This window comes from Atta colombica, unplaced genomic scaffold (genome assembly GCF_001594045.1).
Source record: "Atta colombica isolate Treedump-2 unplaced genomic scaffold, Acol1.0 scaffold16, whole genome shotgun sequence".
In the NCBI taxonomy this organism is placed as follows: Eukaryota; Metazoa; Arthropoda; class Insecta; order Hymenoptera; family Formicidae; genus Atta; species Atta colombica.
In genome coordinates, this window is record NW_017259250.1 from 53856 (window position 1) to 60989 (window position 7134).

At 29.0% G+C, this 7134-nt stretch overlaps 1 protein-coding gene across 3 annotated transcripts in view; it reads left to right on the forward strand.

The window, feature by feature from the left end:
- Positions 1-7134, forward strand: part of LOC108685793 (alpha-methylacyl-CoA racemase) — a 107606-nt gene that overhangs the window by 1654 nt on the left and 98818 nt on the right. The window lies entirely within an intron of this gene.

Sequence of the window (7134 nt, forward strand, 5' to 3'; positions counted from 1 at the left end):
TCATTATCATAAAATTATTTTATATACATATATAAGAATTATATATACTTTCTGCGTAGTAAAGATACAATATATGAAAATAGAAAAAAGGAAAATATATGAAGATGTAATATTAATATCGAAAAATAATACTTTCGTGTGAACATTTATAATTCATTAATACGTCAATATCTGAGGAATAATCATTTTGTGATACTTCAGTATCTAAATCGGTTTGTAATGCTTCTCTGTCTAAATTGTTTTGTAATATTATCTGAATCATTTTGATTGGATATATTGATATATTTTTGATAATTTTCTATTTTATTAATCTTTACTTTCTGTGAGATATTACCGAAGTAAGTTTGCAAATTGCATTTCCATTCTTTTCTTAACTTTTGTTTCTTAGTTTTTTAATGACAAGCTCTTTAGTTGCCTTAATCATATTATTATTTTCGATCATATTATTTTCTGAATTTTGTGATCGTTTGTAATGTCGACGATAACGCTCCTTAATACTTTTTAACGCTTTTATCATCTTCTTTACAGCACATTTTGATTTGGAAAAATTCAAATTAGAACTGATAGCATCTAAAAAAACATATATATTTTATAAGACATAAATTCTAAACAGAAAGCTCGTAATATATTCTTATTTATAAGAATTTTCAAGTGCTTATACCTTTATACAATATTTTTATAGGTAGCTTCTTATTAGTTATGTAATTTATAAGAAATCGTAGATACGAGTATTTATGAATAATCGTAGTCTTATCATTTTTTTTCATAATGCATATAAAATTAGAATACTATCTACTAAAATTAGAACACTAATAAATAAATACTAATAAATAAATTCTTACAAGTTTTACGAAAACACTTATAAGTCTTACGATTTTGCTTAAAATTAACTCATAAATTTTTATCTATTATTCTATGAAATATTAAAATTATAAAAATATTATGTAATTAATATTTAATAATTTTATATTAATATTTGTAAATAATTTTAATTATCTTAAAATTAATTATCTTCACAAGCCTGAGCAAAACGAATAACCTTTAACGGGAGTGTCCTGTTTTATTTACATCAATTATTAAAAACTTTTTTCTTTTAACTTTTACTTTTTTCTGTGTTTATGGATTGAAAAGTCCTTCTCTACAATTAAAGAATCGACAACAACGCAATTCGCCAGCTACAATTGAATACGAAAAACGAAAGAAAATTGAAGACTTACAGTTTTGTTATCGGCTTCTGTACATGTCAACATGAGACAATATGTGCTGCATATAAGAGATTCAGACCTTGCACGTTCATAAAAAGTAGTTGGCAATTTGCAGAAAACCTGAAAGAACAATCTTATGCTTTTAGAAACGAGGCTTTAGTATAAGAGAAAAGAGTTACTGAAAATTTCGTTTGTATATTATGAGAAAAATTGACATGAAACCATGAAACCGAGCAGTATTTTAGTTTCGCAATTTTCGACAGCGCTGTCATGAAAAATGTGACGCTGAATCATAGAAATGATCTGAATTATCAACCTACTCAGACTCATATCAAAAAATGTTCTTATATGCCCTGGTCAAAGTTCTTTTTTTTAGAGGAAAAATAATAAAATAAATATGATATTAGTTATTTTAATTTTGTTTAAATAATTTTTTCATAAACAAGAAACGTACCATATTATTTACATACAATACAAATGAAGATAATTATTTTAATTGCTGTTTTGTCTTTTACAAACATTTTAGTAAATTATTGACGCATATATAGGGTGTCCCCAAAAGGTACCAAATTTTAGGGGTATGCAGTATTTGTTAAAACAAACCAAAAAGTCTTAATGAACAGTACTCCGAAAACCTTTTATTTTTAAGTTATGAAGCATTTTCTTCTGTGAAAAATAGAAAATAAATTAAATTTGTAATAAATGTTCAATGTGCCTTCGACTCGTGTTAATACACAATTCGGCATGTTTTGTCATTGAAGGTCAAAGATTCTAGGTTTATTTCGTGTTTGACAAAGTTGAAAAAAGTTTCCAAGTCTCTTAGTCAGTTCATTCACGGACATATGTGATTACAGGGATTGTTATATTCAACTTTGGATTGTGAATCATGTCTAGTTTTGTGTTATCTGAAAAATGGCTGATTTTTACACAAATTCTGAAATGATGACATTCATTTTATATATGGTAGAGAGCAAAAGGCAATATTTCAAAAGTAGTACGCTTGTATCATGCAGCTTATCCGAATCGCCGAATAGCTAAATAAGAATGTTTAGCAAAATTCATCAACGCTTACGTGAGATCGGATAGTTTAAATCAAATTTAGTTGACTACGGTAGATCGCGACTTGTTAAAAGAAATGCCTTCTGCAGTCGAGGAAAATATTTGACGCACAATTGAAGAAAATCCTGGAACATCTTATCGAAGAATCGCCCTGCAAAAAAGATCAAGCCATCACACTGTGTGAATGGCTGAAGTATTTTGCATGATGAACTTTTGCATCATGTCCAACACTTCAGGCTCTTCTACCAATTGATTTGCAACAACGGATCACTTTTTGTCAATGGCTTCTTCATTGATGCAATCAAGATCCACAATTTTTGTGCAATATTTTGTTTACTGATGAGGCATCCTTTACCAGAGATGGAATCAATAACGTTCATAACATACATGTTTGGGTAATGAAAATCCTCATGCTCTCATAGCATCACGATATCAGCATTGTTTTTCTGTGAATGTTTTGACAGATATTTTTAGAGGTCCTCTAATCGGATTTTACATTTTACCTAATAGACTAACAGGACAAGTGTATCTTAATTTTTTCGAAAATAATTTATTCGAACTTTTGGGAGATATTTCTTTACAATATAAACAAAATGTGATTGGAAGATATTCTTTTGCAACATAGACGAATGTGGTTCATGCACGATGTCCCCATTTCCTCGTTAATATCAGACACCATTTAACTAATTTTTTCATGAAAGATGGACGTGGCGATCCAGTTGTATGGCGATCCACCTCGCTCACTGGATTTAAATCCATTGAATTACTATCTATGGGGACACTTGAAAAGCATGATATGTGTCATATCAGCCGATACAATAGATAAACTGACTCAGAGAATTGAAAACTGTTGTCAACAATGGAATAAACCCGGAATCTTTGAACATGTTTGATCTTCAATAAGGAGACGTGTCGAAATGTGTTGAAATGGATGGAGTTCAATGCACATTGAACATTTATTGTAAATTTAATTTACAATAAATTTATTTTATATTTTTCACAGAAGAAAATGCTTCATAACTCAGAAATAAAAGGTTTTCGGAATATTTATTAAGACTTTTTGATTTGTTTTAACAAATCAAAAAGTATTATATAAAATTTGGTATCATCTTTTGGCAACATCCTGTATATAAAATACATATACAGAATTTCCTCTACTCGCCGCGAGCCTCTAAGCTCGAACAGCGCGGCGCGCCTGCTAAGCCATTCCCGCTCCTCGCGATCTGCGCGCCGTGGGCTCAGTGGGCCGTACCTTCGACAATAGCAGATCGGGCGGACGCGCGTATTCGACTATCTTTAAACGTTAATATCTCGTTAATTATTGCGAGCATTACAAAATGGTAGAGAACTTTTCTACTCAGTTTAGTCCGCTCTACCTGCTCGGGACGAATGGGGCCGTATATTAATGACCTCTGTATATGTATATGTGTATATATATATATATATATATATTATATATATATATATACACACATACACGTGCGTGCGTGCAGTGCGTGCATACATGCATGTAGATATATACAATATATGTCTAAACTTTTCAAATAACTTTATTTACTGAATTATTTACAAATACATATCAGGGCTCGGAACGAGATGTATGTTTCGATTGAATTTCAATTCTGCTCGGATATCGAAACGACAAACGGCAATTTCGACAGTAGCAGACATAGCATATAAATAAAATTTTCGAATACTTATTGGTCTTGTACTAAAGCTCATAACTCGTTTTTGCAAGCATAATATTGTTTTTTGAATTTTTCTGTAAATCATTACTTATTTTAAACGTATAAAGTTCGAAATTATTGTATACAGCACATTTATGACTCGACTCGGATGTCGAAGTGTCGACTTACAAGGGAAGTATCACAATAGTCCGGAACCGATTTGATTCTCCATGAAATATGTTGTAAAACATGAAAATCTACGACACGTTTTTTTTTATACATGCGCTAACTCATGTTTAAGGGGTGAAATCCCTTTGAAAAAAAACGATATTTTTCTTTCGAGCCGAATATCATTGGGAGATCGAAATAAAAGATCGAAAAAAATTATTTCTTTGTTTAACAAAATACTCCCACCATCCGTAATTTTCTTAAATTTTTAATTTTTTTTTTACCAAATTAAAGATTATTTCTTTACAAATTCAACCATCTGTAATAAAGTTACAATACGATATATCATTTTCGAGAATTAATTATTAAATTAATTATTAATTATTAATTATTAATTATTATTAACGCTTCCATATGTACGCTATCCATGCTCATATGCGAAAGTAATTGTCGGAATAATGAAATACATAAATCAACGAATAAAGGAAATTGATATTTGTATATATTACAAATTATAAATAATGTTAAGAGTTATAATAATTTTTATTATTTCTTTTTAAAATAAGTAAAACGTTTTTATTCATCTCTGTACATTACTTCCTTAATAATATCTTAATATTATTCTCTTAAAGTTATTTTTAGTTTTACGCTTTAATATCTTATTTATTTGTCGTTTATGTAATAATTTCAAAACGTATATATCATACTTAATAATGAAATAATTTCTAAATGTTTATAATAAATTTATATTTTGTATCGTTTACTCATTATACTCATTACAATAACGATACTCGATGAAAACATGTTTTAAATAATGGCTTTTTGTCATTGAACATTTTACAGCTATATTACTACAACCTTATATCACATATTGTTGAACTTTTGTCAAAACTAAATTCTATTGGATTTTTAAATTCTTCTGGTCTTTCGTTTGTATAATTATTTTTAAACCACGAATATTTAAAGTTGTGATATCGCGGGGAAGACAATTGTGTATCAGAGATTGTAATTTTATTATTGTATATTATTTCGTTCATGTAAATTTATATTATTTTCCAATAATTAAACAGTATCTGAAAATCTTTTAGCAAAATTTTTCCAAATTCTAAATTCGTAAATATCTGATTGTATTTTCCCTATTGTGCTTTTCAGTATAATCATAGTAGTATGTTTTCCTGCAAATGTTAAATCTGAAATGATATTGAGACAATATCCAATCCATGAATCGATAAGAAGGATGCTATTAGAATACCAATATATGGAAAATAAGCTTCTTCTAATCACATTTTAAAATGGTCTGTAAGAAATATAAATGTTAAATTAATAAACTATTTTATGTCTGTTATGCGATTCTCTTAAATAAAATATATAATATATCACAGAAATAAGACTTATAATTTCATTTCGTTTATATTTACTTTTTTTATTATTTCGTTTATATTTACTTTTTAATAGTAAAACAGTATCTGAAAAGGTATTGTAAAAGAAAATTTATTTAATTACCTGAAGTCATTTTACCAGATTTCGATGCTTTTACATTTATTGATGTAAATATGATTTCTTGCACTCTTGGTCCAAATATATCTTTAGTTTCTTTCAATACAATAAATAAAGGCAGCAAATTTTCATTATACGATATTATTAGTTGTATGGTGTATGAATGTGTTGTTGAATGTTATAGATTGCACAACACACTCTACTTTCTTTACTCCTTCATTGACAATGACGTTCCAGAATGAATTTCCAACTGGAAATCACTTTGATCACAGAATTAAAAACATTTTCAGATTCGAACTGTTCGATAAGTGGTTTCACTGTTTTCAGAAAATCATTAGCTGTATTTAATAATTAATTTAATAATTAATTCTCGAAAATGATATGTCGTATTGTAACTTTATTACATGATTGAATTTGTAAAGAAATAATCTTTAATTTGGTAAAAAAAAAAAATTAAAAATTAAAAATTACGGATGATGGGAGTATTTTGTTAAACAAAGAAATAACAAAAAATTTTTTCGATCTTTTATATTCCCAATGATATTCGGCTTGAAAGAAGAATATCATTTTTTTTTCAAAAGGGTTTCCCTCCATCCCTTAATGAGTTAGCGTACGTAAAAAAAAATGTGTCTCTTAAATTTTCATGTTTTACAACATATTTCATGGAGAATCATCAAATCGGTTCCGGACTGTTGTTATACTTGCCTTATTAGTAAGAAGCACCATTCCTCTTATCGGTCGCGCGCAAACAAAGTGCCGCTATTCAACTATAGAAATAGATTGAAAAATTGTATAAACCAATATATTATAGCAATATATTATCAGCTGGGAAAGCCATAATGATATATTTTTGTATATATAGAAATATATCAGATTGTTTAGAAAAGTAATGCGTCCTTGCCACATCGGCGATGAGATAAATCGAAATTGATAGAACATATTCTTAAATTGCAAAACGAATTATCGAAACAGAAATACGACAGAGAAAAGTGAGACAGAGAAAAAAATAAAAAAGGATAGAAGCTTCGATTGTAATCGGAGGCCCCGCATGCCGAGCCATGCTCGTCGAGCAAAACAGCGAGTTCTCTCCCTCCCTCCCTCCCTTCTTCCCTCTCTCCCTCCCTCCCCCCCCTCTCTCTCTCTCTATATATATATATGATCGCTTGTTTTTCTGGGTCATTTCGACCGCTCAGTGTGTATAACTAAAAGGAGAAGGAACATTGTAGATAACGTATAAGTTTATAAAAAATAATACTAATCCTATAAATTATACTAATCCCTCCAATTTATGTATAATAGCAAAAATAATTTCAAAGCATGATAATTTACGAGATATTGACATTTCCATGATTTTCCATGAGTGTTATGTACCACGTTCATAGAAGTGGTTTGCAAGACCTCGGCGTGGTCTCGCGCGTAGAGTGTGAGATCTGAATGTTAGAGATTCCATGATCGATTTTTTTTCGTAATTTTTTTTTTAAATAAACATTGTTAATAAACACATATTAAAGGCCAAATATTTTTATTTAATTATTTTT